At 34.8% G+C, this 25,426-nt stretch overlaps 1 protein-coding gene across 18 annotated transcripts in view; it reads right to left on the bottom strand.

Annotated features, from left to right (window-relative positions):
- LOC100117353 (kinesin-like protein KIF13A) overlaps window positions 1-25,426 on the bottom strand; it is a 1,179,147-nt gene that overhangs the window by 1,039,005 nt on the left and 114,716 nt on the right. The gene's annotated exons all lie outside the window — the stretch shown is intronic.

The following is a 25,426-nucleotide window of genomic DNA, read 5'->3' as shown; positions in this document are numbered from 1 at the left end:
CGAGCACATCTCCCTCTACAGGCGTGAGTTGCAATGGCTCACCACCGCTGGACGTCGAAAATACTTCATGACCTGCTTCTTAAGGAAGTTCTTTAACACTGCCACTCCAGCCTATATCATGGCCTTTTACGACTTCCATTTTGCACTCCGCCCTGAGAGGGGGGAGGTGACCCCCCCCTGGACATACCTCCCTTCGCCACAGAGACGCTGCGGAAATCATTTCATGTCAGCGCCTCATATCTCTGGAACGCTCTACCATCTCATCTGCGGAACACAAACTCTGTCACACTTTTTAAAACACTGGCCAAACGCCACTTCTTGGCTCAGGACAACATCGAGTCATAGTCGACACTCTCTCACTCTCCACATACAGCTCGCATCTTCCCATCTCGCCCTCATCACATCACATTCCATTGCACATTCCATCTCACACACATCTATCACCCAAACTAAATTAAAAACACTATATACAGCAATTACTAAAATGTAAATATTGTACAATATAATGCACAGAAAAATAAAATAAATAAATCTAAATCTAAATCTAAATCTTTCGCACGTCAGTCCTTGCGCTGCTGAGTGCCCGTGTGTGGTGTACGTGGTGCGCGACCTGGATTGCTGACTGAGGAGGGTGGATACACGTCGTCTGCTGGAGTCTCTGCTGTCGGATCTGCTGCTGCGACCGCTGCTGTGTTCCCCTGGGTGCTCTTCGTCCTTGCACCGGTGTTGTGACTTGTGTTCGTCCTGCTGTGTTCTACTGGCGGCTCCAACCTGTATTTGTTGCTCCTCTCTCATTTGGCGTAATGGTAGGTGTCAACACCTGCTTCCACTGCAGTGTTGCCGTGGAGGAGGGATCTGGAGTCGTGTGCAAGGTCTGCTTTGCGACCTTTCATGTGTTCTGTGGAGGTAGAAGTAGAGCGTGGAAGGACGGCAGGCTGAAGTGTTGCATGAGCAGCAGCATTCTTCTGAACCCCCACGAGCTTCCACAGACTGATGGAGACTCTCTGTGAACTCCAGAGCGGCTTCTCCATTAGCTCAGGATGCGGATGGTGGCAGTGCGGTGCTCCACAACATAGATCGTCGCCTGGGCACAATACTCGCTCAGCTCTCCTCGCACATGCAGCTGACTCGCACCAACTGTAAAGATATACGAGCCCTTGAAAGAGAGGTTGAGGACATCAAGGCTAGATTGGATAGTCCGGCGAGCCTAGCGATTGGCCCTGGTGGCCCTCCTGGAGATAACCAACTCAACTCTGGCTCTTCAATGGACTGTGAGGCTATGACAGCTGAATTGCAGGACAGGATTCGCAGATCCTCTAGCCTGATGCTGTATAACGTTCCTGTTCAGGCTGATGTAGACGACATTGAGGCTGTTCGCGACCTTCTGACCAAGATTAATGGTATCAACACTGGTACCATCACAATCCATCGCTTTCCTCGCCCAACCAGGAACAGCGCATTTCCTCCAATTCTTATTCGTCTTGCATCAAGTGAGGATGCCTCTCGCATTTTGAAGAACCGCAAACTGCTGCTTGACTCCGCTTGACCGGATCCATTCATCGAAGGATTATTCGTTGGACCTTCTCTTCGCTTCGAGGGGCCTTGTCTCTCCGCTAGACATCAATGAAGATATTCTGCCCTACGATGAACATCACGTTCCTGGTGTATTTATGTGTAATGTGTGCAGTGTACCCGATGCGTCCCGTGTATTTAGATTTTGTAAACGTAAATTCTACGCTGCCGTCTATGAGGCAATGGGGGTCCGCCTTTCGGAGGTGAACTGGGAGACTGTCCTCAGTTCACTGTCTAATGATCCTGACGCAACTGTTGATAAATTCAATGTCATTCTAAATGATGTCATTGCACAACACGTTTCAATCTCTAGACAGTCCCTCAGTTCATACCTGAAATGGTATGACTCTGACCTCATCGATGCGATCCGTAAAAAGAAAATCGCGCACATTACGTAGAAATCTTCTAAATGTAAGCAAGATGAAATCGAATTCAAAAGACTGAGAGCCGTCTGTCTCAGAATATCTAGGTCTAAGTATCGTGATTACATCTCGTCTGTCGAGTCGGGCTTAAAGCGCAATTTGCGAACGTTTTGGTCTTTTGTGAAATACTTGAGAAACGACTCTTGTATCTCGTCGAATATGTTTAGCGGTCCCTCCAGGGCCTCCAGTGATGTTGAAGTCGCCAATATCTTCTCCAGATACTTCGGTTCTGTTTTTAGAACTACTGATGCTCTGAAGGACATCGACATGGTTGATGATCCTACATTTAGCCTCTCTGACATCGCGCAGTCTGCCGAAACCCTACGTGGCATTGTGGCCAATCTCGATGACAACATCAATGAGGCCCTGACAGCATTCCGCCGTACTTTGTGAGGTGGTGCTGGTCTGTCCTGGAGCGGCCTATAGTTGAGATATTCAATTCTTCCTTGCACTCTGGTCACTTCCCAACCCCGTGGAAATTTCCGTATGTTGTACCCATTTACAAAAATGGTGATAGACGGAGCGTCTCGAATTATCGTCCCATCTCGACTATTGGCTGCATCCCCAAGATTCTCGATGCGTACTTGGCATCTGAATTATCTAACTCTCTTCTTGCGTAGTTATCCCAGCGACAGCACGGTTTCATTAGTGGCCGATCGACTGTAACGAACCTCTTAGTATTTAATGATTTTGTGTCCGAATCTTTATGTAGCCGCATTCAAACTGATGCTATTTATACTGATATGTCGAAAGCTTTTGATTCTGTTAACCACAAGCAACTTATATCGAAGCTGTGGAACTTCGGTTTGCGCGGCAAACTCTTTGATCTCCTACGTTCCTATCTAACTGACCGATTGCAAGCAGTCAGACTCAATGGGGTGGTCTCATCTCCTGAGCGTGTAACGTCGAGTGTTCCTCAGGGCTCCCACTTGGGACTACTCCTATTCTGCATTTATAACAACGACCTTGTACCGAAGATCGAATCTGCGCAAGTTTTGATGTATGCTGACGATGTACAGATTTTTATGCAGGTCTTCTCTGTTGAGGATGCAGCTAGACTTCAGAGGGACCTGATTCTCTCTCTGCGTGGTCGATCGACAACGGCTTATCTCTTAATGTTAGTAAGTGCTCTGTAATCTCGTTCTGCAAAAGCAGATCCCAGCTGATATTGGACTACAGCATTGACGGTGTCGTTCTGCCCAGAGTGGAGTCGATCAAGGACTTAGGTGTAATCTTTGACTCGACATTGACGTTCTCCCAGCAGATCGATGCCGTGGTCTCCAGGTCCTTCCGCATGCTTGGTTTTATCAAACGATCAACCGTTGATTTCTCGGACTCCTCCGCAATTATTTACCTTTCAGATCTCTAGTTCCACCTCATTTTTTGTACTGTCCTCATTGCCAGTATCTAATTAACAAACTAGGATATATCCGTCATTCCTTCCTTAGATACATAGGTTATAAACTTGATAAACCCCTACATAAATTCTATCACGATTACTCAACAATTGCGGAGGAGTGCGACATTCCAACGGTTGACTCTACCCTTTATCAGTTCGACTGTGTGATGACGTATAAAATCGCTCGAGGGCTCACTGACTGTGAAAACCTGCGTGGTATTTTTGTTAGTAGGACGGCCGCTTATCCAATTAGAAATTTGAGAGACCTGAATGAAAGCACCTTTACCTCGAATCTGGGCTTTTATAGCTCTATTAATCGTATGAACCGTCAGTGGAACTCACTGCCGCAAAGTGTTCAATGTAGTGAATCTGTTATATTATTTAAATCATCAGTTCGGTCTTTATCCTAAGCTTATTAACTATGTGATTTGACTTTCTGTATTCTGCGGAGCTATACTAGCTCACCCAATTTATTCCTTGTACATCTGTCTAACTCATCGTTTTGTATTATTATCATTTTATTTTCTTTTTCTTTTGTAAAGGGCGTTTCGCCCGTTAAACAATAAATAAATAAATAAAAAAAAATTTTAATAATATTATTTTATTGTTATATTTGTTTAATATAATTAATACTCTAATCAAATAATTACAAAGAGTTAAAATTTATTTCCATTTTATTATATAATTTTAAAATCGGTCCTGTGTACCTATAACCTATATATTAGCTATAACTACTTTTATAGCATGTCGCCTGTATTGAATATATTTATTTATACTCGACGGTAGATAATTCTCATGGAACGTTTTTAAAATCGTGCTTTTAATTGTTTAGAATTTATCAATCCGGCAATCTGATTGAGACATTTCCACAAGGATTAACAACCATCGAGTAAACATCTAATATTTAATAGTTTATTTAATAATGACACGTCCAACTACACCGGCACACAAAAAAAATATATCTGACCTTGGCACATGACACATGTATTCCTATGTATTTTGGCTCGCTAAATCCGAATCCTGTACGTGAATGGCTTCATCGCCTTTTAGTTCTATTTAAATTGCAGGTATTGATCAGTAAATTCGAGAAATGGACATTTTTGCCAATTTTTCGGTATTTACTAAGTTTACAGAATAATCTAGTATTAAAAATATATTTTTTCGTTTGTTTAGACTCGCAAAATACGTATTTAATGTTAGTTTTGATCCATTACCCTTCAGTTTTTTTTTCGATCACGATAATTAGTCAAAAAAGTAGAAAAAATCAGCTTTTTTCATTTCTGCGTTGTTTACCATACTTAAAGTCGAACTTTTTATTCAACAGACATTTTTTAATATAATTTGAGTCATTGAATACGAATCTGATGTCGAATTCGATCCAAGGCCCATACGCTCTTCTTTTAAAACATAAAATAAACGAAATACCGGAAAATTTTATAAATAACGGGTTGTACTACATTTAGTTTCCCAGCGATCGCAGCTCTCTATCTGTTGGCAACTTGACTGATACGAAGATATTTACTACAATACTCTTGAAAGTTATGGCAGGTACACACTAAAAAGATTCACTTACGATGCAGGGATTAGGAGACCCAGTATCGGCGGCTGGTCAAGGTGGGAAAGCGGGCCCGCAGTCGTCGTCATCCAGCGACCGTAGCTCTCTATCGGTTGGCAACTTGACCGCTAGAGAGTATAGGATTACCAAAAGAAGAGATAGGCCATTTTACATGTGTGCCAAAGACAAAGACATTTTTTGTTACATCTGTGGAGATTTTGAAGTATTTTCAATACTATATTATCTTGTAAACTAAACCAAATAACAAAGCGCGCGAGCACATATATACACACACGCATACACGAAAGCACAGATAAACTAAAAACACAGAACAAAATATACACAATTCAGAGAGTGAAAGACATGATGAAAGAAATATTGTAAGAACTTGTAAATTTAGTAAAACAATAAAAGTTTATCTTCTAATCTAAATAATATTAATTTGCTTAAATTTCTGTCCAAAATTCCTCCGATTCTTATTGAAATTTGTTTACTGTCACATGAGTCCTAACATCTAAGAATATTCCTACCGTTTTATTGGTCTTCCTAGAATTTTAACGCTGATAATATACTTATGATTATAAACGAGGTTTCTTAGTGGTTAAACTTGGTTTAAGTTTAAAGGTATCACCATATATCATTTAACATAACTAGAATGGGTTTATCTCAGGATCACCCTGACACCTGGACACCATCTACAGGAAGTGAACATTTTTTTTAGTACATTTGTTGTATACTTAGTGCGTTGTATAGTAGACCATGTCTCGTCATACAGAAGATGATTTTGACACCTAGACAGCGTCTACTAGAAGTGAAATTTTTTTTGTATATTTGTTATATACTTAGTGCGTTGTATGGTAGACCATGTTTTGCCATCTAGAATGTGATTTTGCAATATTTTTATGTAAAAATGAAATTCTGCAATTTTTCTGGACTGGTAATTTTGGTCTTCCTAAAATTTAACTCAGATAATATACCAATGACTATAAAAGAAGTTTGTTGTAGGTAAACTTATTGTAATATTCAAGGTTGCACTATATACCGTTTACCATAACTATACTGGGTTATTCTCAGAATCATTTTGACACCTGGACTTCGTTTACTGAAGATGAAAATTTCTTTCTAGTACATTTATTATATACTTAGTGCTTTGTTCATAGACCATGTCTCTCCATTCCGAAGGTGATTTTGATACCTGGACATTGTCTACTGCAGTTAAAAATTTTTGTTGGTACATTTGTTGTATACTTATAGAGTATTGTAGCCCTTGTTTCGCCATTTGCTATAATAATAAGCGTCGAATGGTTATGTATCAGTAAAAAATGTGTAACCTAAACTAAGGGCCAATTTTACCCAGTTTTCATCGTGTAACATACACGAAGAGAATTTCTTATTATTTAACAACCTAAAAAACTGGACAAGTAAAAACTTTACTAGTGATTTTCGCCTGAGGTATAAAATATACTACTTTATTTAAGTCTAAATGTATTTAATAATGAAAAACAATTAATGATATTTTAAAAAAAGGAAACATATTAAAAATAAAATATATATATATACACTTATATTTAATCAATAACTAACACTTAACCATTAAATGAAAATAATTAATATTATTATTACTATAATAACGTACGCAATTTATCCTGCCGGCTGACATGTTACCACGCGCCCCACGAAATATGGCTTATATTACTACATTAATACACTTTCCCATTTAATATTTTATAACTTATAAATTTAAAATGAACTTATTATTATATTCAACTTAAATTAAAGACTTCAATGTTATTAACTTGAATTTTTATATTAGTTTACAATTAAATTTATTATATTAACTAATAAATAGACAGAACTGACATAGTAACTTTGATAAACGCGCCATAATATAGCAACAGACCCGTGTTAAGCATATTAGAAAACCAAGTTAAAACAATCACAATGTCATATATCTGTTGTATGACTCTAACAACCAATCGAAGCAGTTCAATTAACATGACATTAACATCTATATTATATCGCGCCTTTTTTAAGTTAATTCGTCTTCGTCATCGTCAGATCACGATGTAAACAACATCTACAAAACCATGACCGTCACCATGACGAACATTTCGCAATTTCCTATTTATTGTCTATAGTGATGTAGTTGTGTCTTGGCGTTAAATTTAGTCCTTTTTCTCTGATGTTTTGTCCGTTGTAAATAAAATCTAATCATTTCGGTATCATCACATCGCGTCAAAATAAATATATTTTTGCAATAACAACATAATATTACACAATAATAATACATTCTTTGAATTTAATTTTAATTCAAATAATAAGTATTTCTTCGATGTTATGACGTAATTACTTTTGATTTTAAAATAAAGTTATATTCTAGTAATGGTAGCAGCAAATAATGCTCGCTTCAGATCATATATGTTGTTTATTATTTTTTACTATGGAGCAGGTTTTACAAAAATAAAATATGTGAAAATTACTTTTTTTGTATAAAATATGTCAATATAATACTTTATCATTTTAATATAGTTTGTGATGCGATAAGAGAAGATACAAAAATACTTTTTTCAATATGTACTATTATCAAGTATTTAAATTAATTTTTATAATCGTTCAGTAAATCTGTATATAATTCTGTTTCATTATTATTATTATTATTATAAATAACAATTGAAAACGATATAAGAGATGATTAAAGTGTAGAAAAAGCAACCAAGATATATATTATTACGATAAAATAATTAAATATTAAATACTACAATCATATATTGGAATTATACATGTGTATATATATGTACTCATATGAAAATATATAAGTATATGGACATTTATTTTGTTAATAAAAGTAAAAACATACTTTGATTAAAAGAAATTGACGCAGAAAAAGAGGAAAAGATTAAGAACAACTGTTAAAAGTTATTCGACAAAACAAACTGAGATTTACATCAGCTTAGGGTGCGTAGTTGCACGGATTGTAAGATCTAATTGAAACGTGTATATGTATAAATATATACGTATTCATAAATAAGAAGATCAGAACTTATGCTAACAAAATTGGATACAAAAGAAGAATTATGCTGACTTTTGCAGAATTATGCAGACGACAGCTTAATTTTATGATGATTGCTCAAGCGAAAAGAGACTTATGCGGACAAAAAACCTCTATTCTATATATATAAGATACATAAGTACAGATATATATACACACACACGCGCGCACACACACACACACCCATACGCATATATATATATATATATATATATATATATATATATATATATATATATATATATATAGGTGGTTCTCTGTGAAATCGAAGATATGAAAATTTTAATTTTTGCCTAAACTGTATATATATGTTCTAAATGTTGTACCTGACACCCAAACAAAATTTCAGCGCGATTTCTTCATTTTGCTTAGAGTTCTAGCTGGTTAAAGTTGAGATTTTAAGCAATTTTTGCATTTTTTGCCTATTTTAAATGATTTGTAGCTCATAAGGGATGCATTTTACACTAAAACTACCCAAATACTTTTTTTTGTGAAATTTTCCAATAAAAATACTTTTAAAGCCCTATATGTATGCTAAGACTACCTTATTTGCATTTTAAACCTTAAAATATGAAAATCTGAATGTTTGATCCGGACTCCGACAACCTTAATACAGTAAAAAGATACCTGTTTATAGTAAAAATAGCATTTAGAATGGGCCTTGTTGAGATAGAGGTTTAATAAATAATGACACTGAGGTTAAAGGTTAATAATATATTATAAAGTGGCAATAGCCACAAGTCGGGGGTGCGTCCAACCAGCTCGGAGTCTTTTACAGCAGAGAGAGAGAAAATTCACATATTACAGGCCTGACCTTCTACTAGAAGTTATGTAGAAAACAAACATAATATAATGGCTAATAAGTGGTTTTACATTCAAATTTGACACTTATAACCTAGTACATTTCATGAGTACCGATACCAACATGTGTTTGTATCAGTAATTTACTAGGTTATAAGTGTCAAATTTGCCATAAGGCCGCGTGTGTGGTATAATAGAAAAAAAAAATATATATATGTATATTTCTATTATACTGTAACATTATAAACACAATATACCCTAATAGCATAAAACGTTTTAAAATTTTAATTACATGTAGCTTGTAAATGTTGATACGTTTGTGAATGTTGATTTGAGAAATGTTTTCTTAGCATTTAAACAACGTCGGAAATAATCGCTATTCGATATTAATAAAACCATAAACCTTTTTATAAAACATTTATATACTATTTAAAAAACAGTTAAATAACCATTATAAACATTAACAAACAAACAACATGTAATATTTGTGCTTATTCAAAATATGGAATGTTTTTAATAAATGTTAGAATTATGATTCAAAAATTCTTTTAGAGGGGAAATCATTGTTATGTCTAGTGAAAATATACAAATACTTCCTATAGTACGCCATGGCAATTTAACAAAAATAATGGAGTTATGTGTAAAAAGAAGTAAATTATGGTTATCTTGTGACGGTTTCGACTTGTGTACACTGCGAGCGACGCGCGTAGAAAAAATATCGCGACTAGGGAGTACATCAAAAAAGTGATCAGAGCCGAACCAATCAGCGAGCAGCAGCAGCAGCGGCGGACTGGAGGGGGAAGCGGCAGCAGTGGCTCGGCGCAGTAGCGCCTCAGGAAATAAAAGGCGCCTCATCCAGCTCCTCAGCATCATTTCCTCGACCGAGCTCGAACAGGACAGAGCAATACGGCTCCCTCTCCCAGTGGAGTTTAGTCAGAGCAACTTTTTGTGCGCGAGTTAAGGCGCTGGCAATACGTCCAGTTATACTTGCGGTTTTAAATCAAATTAAAAATTTAAATGGAAAGTAAAACGTAGCGAACAATAAAACTATTTGTATTTTATAAATATATATTTTAAATTTTTTCTATTCAACATCTGTGTAGTACGACTTCAGAGGCAATAAGTCCTCTGTTCAAGTATTAGTTATATAGACTCGCAGAGAGAGAGAGAGAGAGAGAGAGAAAGAGAGAGAGAGAGAGAGAGAGAGAGAGAGAGAGAGAGAGAAGGTTTGAGAAGCGTGCTTCGTAGATTTGAAATTCGGTTGTTATCGCGTCGGGATTTCAATTCCATCATTTCACACACTTGTACATACACACACTTTTAGAATAAACATTCTAGTTTTACGGTATACAGAGTATACCTTTCAATAATTCAATTCGAGCGTTTCGTTTAAACTCCTTGCACACTATTTGTAAAAGATCCACAAGTCTCTTCTAAATTAACGAGACTCTAAACATCCTCTGAAGGTCAACTATACGACACTTTTTGTCAAACGGAACATTCGAGAGACACTACATCTCTGGAGAAAGTTCCAGTTAAGACGAGTATCTCAAACAGCCATACGTCTGTTTAAGTGAAAATCTTAAACACTTTTTTCAACGAATGCAAACATAACTTTCTTTTTAGGTATGATAGCCTTGACTACAATACGTTAGTCAAGGACGAAATACTTAGACATCGCTGCTCATCTCTACTTTCTTATAGTACATAATAATCTTAGAGGCAATAAGTCCTTTAAGAATCACTTGTATTATAAAATTTGTATCACACTAGAATAATTCAAGGACACTACGTCTTTGGAGAAAATCCAGATAAGGAGAGTATCTTAAACAGTAATGCATCTGTTAAAGAGAAAGACCTAAAATAAAATTCAAACATAAAAATTTCCTTTCAACTATATTAGTCTTGGCTAGAATACGTTAGCCAAGTACAAAATACTAACATATAAATTGAATTTCATAAATAGAAGAGATTTAAATACCACGACATCATGGACCATTCAAAAATATTCAAGTATACAAAATTACGATCATGAATTTAAAAATTGGGTTCTCGATGTAAGAGAAAATAAAAATGCAACAAAATTTAAATTACAAAATAATGTTAGAATAATTCTATAAATATTTATTTGTAATAATGATTTGATTATAGAAATTTTTAGACATAAAATTAATCTAAATGATTTATCGTTGAAAAATTAAGTGACCTCATCACCTTGAAAAAATTGATGGTAAAAGTTTTGTATTTTATAGTGATTATAGAATTGAAAGTGAAAATGATGACAATTTGATAGACTCAATACCAACTGAATTTCCAAATTCGTTGACCCCAAACGTTCACACCAAATGGATTACCACCACATAAATTAATATTAAAAAGAGGTACGATAGTTAGTTGCTAAAGAAATTTGTATATCGATGGCGGTCTTTGTAATAGAACATGAATGATTATTAAGGATATAAAATAGTACATATAAAAGCCGCGGAGCCCGAGACTCCCACTCGTGCTCAATCATCATCCGAGTCTGAAAAAGCCAATTCGCCCCTTGTTGTGTACCGTGCTTTTTATAATCAGGGTATCGATAGCGCTGTTTTTAGTCTGTCTAAAAAAGCAGAATTTTGAAAATATTGAAAATATAAAAAATTTCGAAAATTTTAAAAATATTGAAAATATAAAAAATTTCGAAAATTTTAAAAATATTGAAAATATAAAAAATTTCGAAAATTTTAAAAATATTGAAAATATAAAAAATTTCGAAAATTTTAAAAATATTGAAAATATAAAAAATTTCGAAAATTTTAAAAATATTGAAAATATAAAAAATTTCGAAAATTTTAAAAATATTGAAAATATAAAAAATTTCGAAAATTTTAAAAATATTGAAAATATAAAAAATTTCGAAAATTTTAAAAATATTGAAAATATAAAAAATTTCGAAAATTTTAAAAATATTGAAAATATAAAAAATTTCGAAAATTTTAAAAATATTGAAAATATAAAAAATTTCGAAAATTTTAAAAATATTGAAAATATAAAAAATTTCGAAAATTTAAAAAACTTTTTAAATTTTGAAAATTTTGGAGGCGAAAGTGCTGTCTACTTTCTAGGAAAAGAACACTTTCGCCTTAAGATTATATATGTGTGTTTGGGTGTGTTTATATGTACATATACACACAAAAACAATAAAAAGGTCTTTGCCGAGGCTTGAAAAACTCGACTTTCGCTCCACTTTTTCGTAGGCGAAAAGCGCGTTTTCGATGAACGTGTTATGAAAAAACATATACTAGTTGGACATATCAATACTGGTAAATATTCTGGTAAAATCGTCTTATTTCCACGACTTAATCTAAGACCATCGTTGGGTGAGATAAGGTTTCGCTATGACTATAAACAGATCTTAAGGTCAATCTTTTGACAAAGTTGGAATATATTTGCGTACTGCAGTATTCAGTCATGGTCAATTGTATGTTGCTTTGTCAAGAACGACATCGAGGAATAACTTAAAGTTATTTTTAAGTAAGAAGTCTATTTGCGAACATGAGGTTTTATTAAAAAATAAAAAGAAACGAAGAAAACCGGACACTAATACAAAAATATATACAAAAACCTAGTATAGAATAAAATAGATAATATTTACTTCCTGTAAAAATGTTAAGCCATTTTGACGAAAGCCGTTCTGTTTTAGTTGACGTTTACCTTTTACCTTTTGAAAATGCAAAAAAATGCTTAGATCACATACGACTTGACCCGCTGTAACTCGAAGAATATTTATGAAAAAATTCTGAAATAATTCATTAGATCCTTGGAACACTTCGGGAACATATTACCACAGTTTCAAGACAAGATAATACTGTATATTTGAACAACATTTTATGTATTGGAACTATAAATTCAGTTGGAGGAAACTACGTGCCAAAGAATTGGCAGCGGTTTTGACCAAGTCATTGCCATCATCAGTTCTGAGTATATACATAGATAGCCTAATTATATATAATAATAATTGTTTGGCTGAGTTATCGCGTTATAAAATCTAAATATACAATATTGATTGTTTAGCTAAGTTATCACCATTTATTTATTCCTACATATAACTATTGTTATTATTACCAGTTGATTAAAATATATTAAATGTATTACCTACGATGGTTATAATATTAGCTGTGTTATTATTATTATCTATATTAATCCTCTATAACTATAAAAAGCTTTTATCGAATCTCTCTGAAGTCTTACAGTTAGATTTCAATGAAATAAAATCAAAATATAAAAGTATATAGATTCTTATCTATACAAGTAATTGTCTGACAGTTATTGTCATTATTAGTATTAAATATATACACATAAATAGTCTAAATACATATAATACTAATTGTTAGTACATATACATAATTAAAATTGAAAAATATAATTAAAATATAAGATATGAAATGGGGGAGTTTTTATTGGAATATTTATGTCTAATAACCACGACAGTCTCAACCCTGTTAAACGAAAAATATAATTTTTATTACTATTATATTGCAAGACTTTTAAAAATTATACTGTAAATTTAGTTAAGAAAACTTGTATCTTCTTGTAGACGATGACTAGATGCCAGAATGACCCCTATGTCGACGTGACGTCGTCTATAAGGAAAAGCATTACTCGAACATAAAATATACTGAAAAATACTTCTGACTTCCTGTAGACGATGTCCAGGTATCAGGACGATCCCCAGGTTGACGTGACTTTGTCAATAATGAAGAGCAGCGCTGAAACATAAAGTATACCAAAAAATACTTTCGAATTCTTTTAGACAAAGTCTAGGTGTCTGGATGACCCCCAGGCCGACGCGACATTGTCTACGAGTAAGAGCATCGTATATAAATCAAATGTACTAAAAAAAGTTGTAACTTTTTGTAGATGATGTCTAGGTGCCAGGATGACTCCCTGATCGACGGGTCATCGTCTACACGGCACAGCATCGTATATAAATCAAATGTACCAACAAAATTGTAACTTCTTGTAGACGATGTCTAAGCGCCAGAAAGACTCCCTGAGCAACGGGACATCGTCAATAAGGAAGAGCATCGTATATAAATCAAATGTGTCGATAAAAAATCGAATCTACATTAAATATACCAAAAAAATAATCGTATGTATATTATATCGTTGGACCAGATCCAAAAAATCTCATTTAGCATTTTTATACATCTAAACTTGTACTATTAGTGTATAAAAAAAAATTATATTTTTCTGTTTTAAAGAAGAGATAAGCATGTTTGTACGTACGTACATATGGGCTTACGCTACTTTACCAATGTTTATTGTTAATGTTTGCAAGAACAAATTATTTAAAAGTTATAATTTCCGAGATAAATTCATGTGTTTATAAGCAAAGATTACAATCGATGTTAAAAAATGAATTTTTGCAGAATATTTTAACGAAACATTTTCAATGCCATTAATAGAAGTTTAATCTTATTTTTAATACCAAAATCCCTGGTAGAATATTAAGGGTTGAAATTCGTTAAAATGTTAAGTTAAATTGACCAGTTTTATCAAATTTTAATGTAAAATAATAAATTACAATATTGCTAATATTTTAGTGATGCGTATCTATAATACCACACCAGTATTATTATTAAGTTAGAAATTGTTTTTCTCTTTTTTTGGCATTAAAACGTATATATGTCTTATTACGAATATTTGGATATTTTACGATTGTAACGTATTTTTTTACAATTTTTGGATTGTGACAGTCATTTGACAAATTTCAAGCAGAAGTTTCGTTTTATCATGAGCGTCATATCTATGCATTTATAATAGTTAAACGCTTATTTAGTTAAATTGTTAACCACAACTTAGCTAAGTGTCTTAAAACTTAGCTTATTAACCATTAACATTTCTACCAGGGATGTATACTTATAATTCTTGCAATTCCTCATTAGTTAGTTTTAATGTTGTATATATTTAATTTTGAACTAAAAATAGAAGTTTGGTGAGCGTAGCGAGCAGGGCGTAACCCCCTAGTGTGTGTGTATGTATATATATATATATATATATATATATATATATATATACACACACTCACATACGCACACGCACACACACTCACACACACACATGTTATAATAAGACCTCACAACACCTGCAACTACGCACCGCAAGCTGATGTAAATTTTAGTTTGCTTTGTCTGTTAACTTTTAATAGTTGTTCTTAACAATTTCCTATCATTTAAATTTCTTTTAATCAAAGTATGTTATTGATTCTATTAACATAATAAATGTCCATATATTTATATATTTTTATATGAGTAGATATATGTATATTAGGTAATTCCTATAAATTTCGTCAAATATGTGTCGGGATGGGGGACGCCCAATCGGCCCGCCGATTTTTTGTGTTAAAGTACATTAGAAAAACCGACTAATCCTAAAATTTCAGCCTGGAAAGGAAATTTCAAAAAAGGAATTTTGAAAAATCGTGAAAAAATTTCTTAAAGTTTTCGTCTCAGAAAGACCTTTAATTCTTTTTTTTTTTTGTGAGCTCATTTTCATTGGTTAAAGCCAAAGTTACAGTTAAGCTGAATTATTTACGAAAAATAGACTAAAAATAGTTGGACGATAAGTTGTTAATTTTGTTCTATTATAATTTGGAATAATCTTCCAGAACTTCGTAGACATGCTAAAATTTAAATTATAAAAGTTTCAGAATGGGTCTGACCTACTACTAGAAGTTATGTAGTATGTTTATTATGTAGTCATTGTATAGCAAACAAACATGATATATTGTTGTAGGTGCTTTTATATACAAATTTTACACCTATGACTTAATACGTTTAATGTCTATTAATACCAACAAAGTTGTGCAGCTAGCTTTGCGTAATAAAAGAACTGTACACAATATGTAGTTCACGAATACCAAATCCTGGCTTGGCTCGTACTAAAATAACATGATATAATTCTAATTAAAAAGTGATGAGAATAAGTAAATTAAAAATTCCCGCAGCAAGTGTAGCTGAACTAGAAAGCAGGAACGAAACGTAAATATAAAACAACTGGTAAAGGCCAAAAAATAGAGGAAGCCAGAGGCCAGGAAATGAGTAACGCGAAACACTAACTTAAGAGGATAATCCGGTTGGACAAGGTTGAGAAAATCTTTGGGGCCGAACTTATAAGGTTGTAGTGAGGAAGAAAAAGGGAAGTTACGTACCCTCTCCCAAATGTCCGAAATTATTGCACTGAATCGTAACTATGCTGTTTCCCCGAGAACTGGACGAAACATACGAAACTAGGATAATAGCAAATGAGGAATCCTTACCCCAATCACCTCGGAAAAAGCTGCCGACTGTATGATAAAAGGTGTGGGACAACAAGACTCCAGGCCTGGATGACATACCCAATATTGCATTAAAACATGCTATCCATGCCCGTCCTAAAGTCTTTGTACACTTGTATCATTCATGCCTTGAACAATAAACGTTTCCTAAGGACTGGAAAAAATAGCGTCTCTTCGGCTCTGCATGTTAGACCTAAGATAAGAATTTAAAACGCATCATCTGCATAAGGATGGACCAAACCATGGAAGAATCAAGTAGATTAGCTGAACACTTATACGGCTTCAAAAAAGCGCTCTACCCTAGACGCTATCGGCATAGTGATTGATACTGCACAAACAGCAATAAAGAAAAAAAAAATGAAAAGGAGGTATTAATGAAGTACTGCGCTGTTGTTACGCTAGATGTTCGGAATGCATATAATAAGGCCAGAAGAAGCAAAATACATAAAGCACTACCGAAACGAAATGGGCCTTGTGCATGAAAAGTATGATATCTGAATTTTTAAAGGACAGAACATTAGTATATGACAATGAGAACGGTAGGGAGACCTATAAAGTCACGGAAGGCGTTTCCTAAGGGTCAGTACCAATGTAAAACATTATGTATGATAAAGTTCTTAAGCTAAAGCTGACTGATAAGATTTGCAGATGACATTGCAGTGGTTTTAGTAGCGGTGGAAAAGAAAGAAGTGGTGGAAATCGCGGATGAGGTTATTAGAATAATTTATATGTGGCTGATTGAAACAGGTCTAGAGCATGTTAGCCATAAAATGGAGGTAATTGTTATGTCTGGCAAAAAGAAAAAAGGACAATCGTTGGTTGATGCCAAATGTAAGGAGCCCGCACAGGGTCAAAGGTTACTCTTAGCCAGCGTAACTATATCAATTATGTTATACGGTGCCCCAATTTAAGCAGATACCATGTTGGTGGAATCCTATTCACAAAAACTATTGATAGTTTACAGAAAAAGTTCATTGAGAGTCGCTTCTACTTAACCTACGCTATCAGATGATGCTGCGTGTATCATAGCAGATATGTTGACTATAGACTTAATAGAAATAAAAAAGAAGAATGTACACGAGAAAACGAGTAACGTAGCAATCAAAAAGAAATCTGGGAATCTGCAAAGAAACAGATTTTAGCGGGATGGCGAACAAGATGAAATTCCAGCAGAAAGGGGTTATTAATACTGTAACTGTGGTTTTCGTGCAATCACGTTACTTAGCAATTCCTCGACCGGGAATCGGAAAATATCCGGTGACGCCAGACGCTCGGCTAGCTGTAGCCCCGAGAACGGTAAGGAGAGAGGGTGGTTCGGAAGAATCAAAACACGTGGGTGATTAAACAAAACTCTATATTCTAGTCAAACCTTTTACAATTGCAAACAGAGATCCGCACTAATCATCAGGATAGCCCGTAAACAGAGATAAACGTGACAAACGGATATCTGTACAGAAAAAGATACCCTGCATGACTCGCGCGCGCTTCAAGGCTCGAGGAACAACCGGTGAACACACTCAATAAATCACTTTACTACGCACTTACTCTCAGTCTTTTGTCGAACGCAAATTCCGCAAACGCCAGAAAGATTTATTAATCCAAGATACCCGACAACCTTAGGCCTCATGCGTCTAAGTGCTGACACCAGATACTATTCTACAATTTTTCCTAAATTCTTAATTCTGATTAAATAACCCGTAATTTATGAAACAAATTAGATAGCCGTTTTCTCGGAACAAAAATACAAAGGTAAAAAGACAGCGATCTCAAGGTAATCAATGCACATGCGAGATAACCCGAACCGTTCGCGAGACCGACACGTGGAACTGCTTACACCCGCAAAACGCATTCGACCGAAGAAAGGAAACGATTGACCTTAAAAAATCCTCTCAACAGTGAAGTTGAGCCCAAGATCGTCACCGGGAGCTCCGTGAAGTACGAAAATTAGTTACATATATATATCGCAATAGAAAAAATTTCAGTAATTTGTTAGCAACGTTAGAAATCGCAAAGAAAAAAACTGCGGGTACTTTAGTTTATTTATGAAAAATTAAATACTTTTCGGGTCGGCAAAAAACTATAAATTACCATTTTCTCAGCTCGTGCATCTTATGAGATTACGAATCCACCGTGAATCAATCGCAATTTAATTGCGGGTTACGTAATTAACTGTGTTATTACGTAATTCGCAGTAATTATTTTGTTTTTATTAAATTATTTATTCGGTCATTTTCACGTTGAATCTGGCCATTCCATATTCCATGTTCCAATCGTCTGAACCGTATTGGACAGTTCCGAGGTGTTTGTTTTGAATTGGAAGTATAATCATATCATAACCTCAAATTTCGATGAGAACAAGATAAAGATGAGAAAATAAGTTCACAGTTGTTTTTCCTGTTCAAAATTAATTGTAATTGTAAAAATAGTGATTTATTAATTGACATGGAAAAAGTGAAATATATGGCTTCTCGTTCAAACTTGGATTTGCAGAAGTTGACTTCAAAGATGATTAGTAAGTAAATGCATATAGTTAATATTAATATAAAGTAAAATCTTAGGTACCAAACCAGTTTGTTGATGTATTGCTGAAAAAAGCGCAAATTTTTCAATTAATAGAGCAAATATACTTAGACCTTTTTGTATCTAACAAATTTTTTTAATGCAGAGTTACCGTATAAGAATCATATAAAATTTACTATTAGAATATGTAAATATTTTAGATAAAGTGGCATAAATCATTTTATAAATCTATCAAATATTAACTGTACAGTGTCATAAAAATATTGATTAACGAGTTTTTAATTTATTCTTATAGAAAATGAAGTGGCGAATCCACTTGTCATTCATAACATATCCTTTGCACTTTGCAACGATTACAAGAGTTCATATATGTTTTGAATAATTTCATTAGTTTTGTAATATGTTTCAAAGGCTCAGAACCCTCTTCAGCTAAGGGACTATTCGCAATAATTATGATAGATCCTACAACATCTTTAAAGAACTCTAATTGTTCTACTTGAGTTAGGTATCCTACGGCTTTAAAAAAAATCACGAACAATTAGATTTGTTTGTTTTAAACATTTCCAATCGGCAATAGCTTTCAAAAAATGTGCTACATCGTGTCGATAGTAACAATCAGGTAGTTTGTGAATTTCGTTATCGATCAATATCTGAAAGCACTCTTCATTGTATTGTTTGAATGTCATCTTGTTAAAAGATAAGCAACTGGAATTTTGTAGTGCTAAAGAGCCATCAGTTGTGATCTCTTTTGGTTTTTTTGCTCCATTTTCTATCCATACGTCCAAAATTTCTTGTATAATTGGAACATGGTGTATCGACAATATTGCATGGAATATTGGGATAATTTTTCGTCCTATTGTAACAAATTATAACAACCATTGTATAATAGAATGTTGCTTTAGACTTGTTACCAGGGTAGAAATTATTTTTTTTTTTACTAAACTACCAGTAGAGTCAAAAGAGAGCGGCAACATTTTATTTTGAATTTTGTTCCATAATTCTAATTGATTATCGGAGAAGTAGACTACATAAAAAGGACTGACAGATAATTTCCTTATACTGCAGTGGTTGATAAATTTTTCGTTTGTTATGGACTGTCCTTTGAACTCAGTATAGTTAATCAACTAGTCTAAAGCTTCTTCTTTGACTTTTCTCAAAGTTATTGTGTTGTTCAAATCTGGTGGTTCAAAGTTAATGGTAACTGTTTCAAGTTCTGACTTACGATAATTTACTGCAGTTTGAAAGTACAAAGCTTTTTTCACTTCACGTCTTGAGCCTTTTAATTTAAGCTTCTTAGAATGTGGAATGGTATATATCGCAAAAGTTTTTATGTGAAATTTCAATTGTTGTTACACTCTCCATGTAGGTCTGTTTGGCAGTCCCTAAAGTGTCCAGAAAATTTGAATTTGTCTCTCGTAAAGTATCCATTTAATTTAAAGGGACATGGTAAACCTTTCACATTCTTCGTTACTTCTCTTACATTATCTGACCATTCAGATTCTTTTTTTTCGTTTCCAAACATGCTATAACATTATTACTTGGAATTCCAAAGTTAAAATTTAATACTTCACAGTTGTGGGGATTACTTAATTCACCTTTTAAAGTATACTCAAAATCATCTGAAACATTTCTTTTATTTGATATGATTCGTCTTGACATCAAAAAATAACTTCAATTCTTCTTTGATAGTCTGATTTTTGTAAACAAATAAAAATAGCAAATGAGGTAATCATACGTACCCCTAAAGATTTCGTTATATCATTCCACATTTCACTTGTACATCCTTTCAATGACCCGTCTTTATAGAAAATATCTGGCCATTTTTTGAGCTCAGATACCAAAAAACGCTTAAGGCCTTTCCGGTTCTTTTGGCATTTCGGATACAGTGCTAATAAAACTAGTCGAGAAGATAAACATACAGACACGTCTATATGAAAGGATGACAATAACAAGCTCCACGAAGACGAGCGATGGTCGACAAGACGATTATGAAAGTCACTTTTAGCCGTTTTTCTTTTCATAGAATGTAAAGTTATGTATATAAAGGGTGTTTCCAGAAGACGGTGTATCTCTGATCAATCCAATTATCATTTCACGCAGCATGCAGCGATAACCGATAAGTGGCGAAACGAAAATTAAGTATAGTGTCCGTGTTCGAGCAGGTACCGGCTGGTCCGGACCCGGCATACTCATAGTTTACAGAACCGTCATGGCGTCACCGTCAGCGAAAAAACTTAAACATCGGTGATCGGTTGATAATGTTGATATAATAATTATTTTGGCGCTGATAACTATGGAAGAAGAAAATTGATTAAGTGTTGAAACATTTTGATACTGATATGCTTATCGATTTCATTTACCAGATTCTGTTTTATCGATGCGAATGGTCGACTGTTTACATTGTAATTATTAGTAATATCCTTTATTGTTTCGCAATAAAAGATTCTATTTCTACCATTAACCATGGGTAAAAGAGGACCCAAGCCTTCAATATCACATGCAGACAAAGTTACTGCCTTAAAACTATTTGAAATTTTCGATAATTCTGACCATGTGAAAAGTGAAAGTGATATAGTATGGCATCAGGTGTGTGATTATATTAAAAACAAATTTTGTCCTGAAAAGAATTTGACGATTCGTAATATTCAAAATTATATCGCCCAAAATCGAAATAATGTATTGTTTGATTTAAAAAACAATATTTCGCATGAAGTATCAGACGTTGATAGTAAAGCTATTGTCACTTTAATCTACAGTTCTGTAGGCGAAAAGAACAAAAAAAGTTGTAATGAAGAAAGAAAAAATAGATTCTGACAGTGATGCCACCAGCAGCAGCACAGAGAGTTTATCACTAAGCAATAGTAAATCAAATCTTTCTGAGAACAGTTTCTGTGAGCAAGACATAACATCCATCATTGATTCAGTTGTCACTGAATTAAATGATTCCTTAACCAAACCATGTGATGGAAATTTAAGCACCGGTAGTATGTTGGATGCTCAATGTACTGAAACTATCACAATCCATAAAGAGTCTATATCAGATACTAAAAGAGGAACCTATTGTTGTGACCGAGCCTGAACGTTGCGCGATTCGAACACCATGAATCGCGCATAGCTACCCTTAGCAACGAGATCAATGACGTCGCGGATGTTGTTGTTTAGTTAGAGACTGATTGTGACAGCTGCTGAGAGCAGACGTATTCTACGTATTTAATAAAGAGTCTGAGTTTATGTGTTCTTTTATAAATAGTGTGTACTTATTTGTGTGAATTGACCCAGACATAACATTTTGGGGGCTCGTCCGAGATAATTTATTCAAACACCATGAACGCCGAATTGGATTTTTGGTTATGGATTGCCTCACGGATTGATGAACAAGAAACGCATCCTGTTGTACGTAGTATCAGAGAGAAAGCTATCGTGGAAATCGCGAAGGAAGATCAATTTAGGAAAGAAACTGAGACAAGAATAGAACCGTTTGAGACGGAAGTGAACGATCAAGAATTGGTCGAAAAAATACTCTCAAGAACTGATCTGCAAGCTGAGAAACTACAGAATGAAGAATTAGCAAGGCAATATCATTCAAGCTTGCTGCTCATAAACGGCTGTGTCGATTTGCTTGAAAAGCAAAAGGATCTTCAACTACAATTTAAACAGCTAAGTCAATTGAACACAAACATCACAAACACAGACATAGACACAGACATAATCACTGAAGGGTCAATTTTTGATGAATCGAATTTAGTTGATACACATTTGATACATGTCAAGAACGAATTAGAATTACCATCTAACAACACAGTTAAACACCAGAATGTGTCATCGATGAATGCCGCTGTTGATGACACTATTCTAAAACTACATAGACGTGGAGATACACTTAAAAAGATCAAAAAGACAGATTTAGATTATTTCCAAATTCTGAGTTTATGTGTTCTTTTATAAATAGTGTGTACTTATTTGTGTGAATTGACCCGGACATAACACTATGTAAGACCGTATCCGGAAATAGATCTAATTAAACAGAAACCATCAATACAATCAAAAAAGCAAAAAATAATAAAAAATTATAATTTCTTAAAACCCAGATCATATAAAAAAAAAATAAAATTATCGTTACCACGTCAAGTTGCTTTGATTGTATTGCAGATATTTTGGTATAAACTTATTATAAAGTACAAAATTTTTAAAATTCAATCAGCACATTGTCTGATCAATTAATAAAGTCAAATTCTGATTTTTTAAATTGCCTTAAAGAATATCTTGATGGTTTTAACATTTCAAAATTGTATGCAAGAAGAATTCAATTATTAGTGGATGTTTGTACAGTAAAGAATAATAAAATAAACTGTACTTTACGGATTCGAGAATTTTTTGAGTATCTAATGTACCCGAATATTTTTATAAAACTACTTCAACCACTAGCACAGCAGGCAATGGAGACGACTGTAGAAAATATGACAAAGACGCTATGATTCCCAATGATCGCAGCACTAGAGGACGATGTTGAGTCTGGATAAACGTATTTACTGTAGCGGTATACTAGGCGACGACCCTCCAAACACTCTTCATGGCTGACGCACGCTGACATCACCTCTGTTCGGATAAAAAATCGTATCGTATTTAAATTGATTCCTCTGCAATGAGAGTTACAGTTATATAATTTTATGTAAAATCATATTATCGCGTGTACGTTTGCGAATGCCAACCTTTGTATTTGCTATCACCTATGGCTTTTTTTTCTAGGCACCGGTCTTTCACTTCCCTCATACACATCAATTAAATGCCTTCAAGAATCCCTGTAAGCAGCAAAGCTAGACGTCCACATGAACTTGATCAGGGTCAGCAAAAAAAAAAACAATTTTGCTCTGTATATGCTCTTTAGGTTCGAGGTTCAAGAGCGACTAAATTTACAGCTCTGTAGTCGGCGCTATGTGCTCGACAAATTATACCGACAGGGCGGGTGTAGTGCTTTAGCTGAATCATCTTCTCTCGCGGACTTGGCACTAGCGTGAAATTAGACTTTTAATTCGAGACTTTCACCAGTATGTCATCCAGATTCCTTCGTTTGTTAACTTTGAGAGGGCTATTGCCTTGGCGACTCCTACTTTTGCAGCTGCAGCAGCTTCTTGCTCTTTCAATCTCGCGCTTTCCTTCACTTGACTGTCTCTTTCTACCGATTTCTCTTTCCTTCTTCTTGTCAAGTCACGACTCAAGTTCTTTTCCTGCTACTAACAATCTCAACTCGTCGTTTTTATTGCTATGCTTGCCGTTGCGGCGGGGTCTTCATCGCTGTTTCTACGTTTCGCCTAGACAACAAGAAAGGAGTCGTCGGAGTACTCGCGGTGACGTTAGAATTGGAGTTGCACGTTGTCAGCGTCTTATGTAAAATGCTGAAGTTTGAAGCACTTCTAGGTGTAGTTTCAGGCCCCGTTCGCGTAGTTTTGGGCGTCGTTAAGACGGACTCGTTTAGAGTATTGTCCTTAATGTCCTGTTCGGTGCCCGCGACGTGTCCCGAGATCTTAGTCACGTCTTTTAGTTCTTTCTTTTTCAGCAGCTTTGTCCTCTGCTGCGGCAACATCTTATGCTTTATGGGTAAAATCTGCCTGCCTGCACCACCCATTTTTCGCCCGCGAATCTTAACTCGTAGAATCTTTTCCGGCATCGTGACTACGGGTGTGCTGACACATGCTGGGGGCTGGTTAATCAGTGCCGGTGAGACTGATTCCGAACTCGTGTCTTTCTTCTTGGGAGACTGGCACTTAGGTGTTGGATACTCGTGTGAGCAATGGTATTGAAGGCAGACAGTCCGGCTTCAACTGGGTGCTCTGCTTGCACACCTTAGCCATGTGAGCATCATCATGCGCCAGGCGAGGTGCTTGCCACTTTTGGGACCGTTCGGAACGTGACACAGAAAATAAAGCTAGTAGCTGCATTACCGTGGCGATGTCGTGACCAGAAAAACCCTTTTCCTGCAGCAACACGCAGCAAAGATAAATAATGTTTTCACTGATCAACGAGTAATTCTAACGAAGACTAGAAGTATCCCTTACCTTTGTGTTTTTTGTGTTTTAAGAGCTAAATCTGGCTCATCCAGGTGATAAAATTTTCTCATTGCCACACATTGAAAAACCTCAAACGAATGGAATCAGTTGTCATGAAAAAAATCAACAAACTATTGCAAAATCACCTATGTTGCTACGTATTATCAAAATAATTCTCAAAGTAATCAGCTATTTGATGATTCTGCTACGATGATCAGTCGAGCTCAATTATCAAATGTTACAGACATAGATGATATTCCTGTGGGAGTCCCTGAACGTAGACATACCAGTGTTAGCAGGCAACTCTTTCCTCTCGATAGTATGGAAATATGGAATTATCCTAAAATTTATTTGTTATTGGTGCGACGCTGCGTCGATGAACGTAGTAGATTTGTTTTCACAAAGTTCTACCAAACGGATGGAAATAATAACTCACGATCGAGAAATTAAGAAAGCTCGGTCTGATAGACCAAGCTCTGCTCGCTCTTACTCATTTGCAACTCAATGTATTTTTGCTAGAAAGAAAGTGAAAGAGTATAATCTGATTAATGAATTTTGTAGAAAATTTAGTTTACTTTAATTTTATAGCAGAGTGTGGCTAAAATCCGCTGTTAAGTCACGCCTATCTGTGACTAAAGTAGTCCTTTTTTGCACCGTGTTCATCACACTTGCTACGCTCGTGCGCTAACCTCGCGGTGCAAATAAGGACTACTTTAGTCACTAATAGGCGAGAGTTGCGGATT

The sequence above is a fragment of the Nasonia vitripennis genome (assembly GCF_009193385.2).
Source record: "Nasonia vitripennis strain AsymCx chromosome 4 unlocalized genomic scaffold, Nvit_psr_1.1 chr4_random0004, whole genome shotgun sequence".
Taxonomy (NCBI): Eukaryota; Metazoa; Arthropoda; class Insecta; order Hymenoptera; family Pteromalidae; genus Nasonia; species Nasonia vitripennis.
The sequence above is the reverse complement of the archived record's forward strand: the minus strand, read 5'-3'. Positions and strand labels throughout refer to the sequence as shown.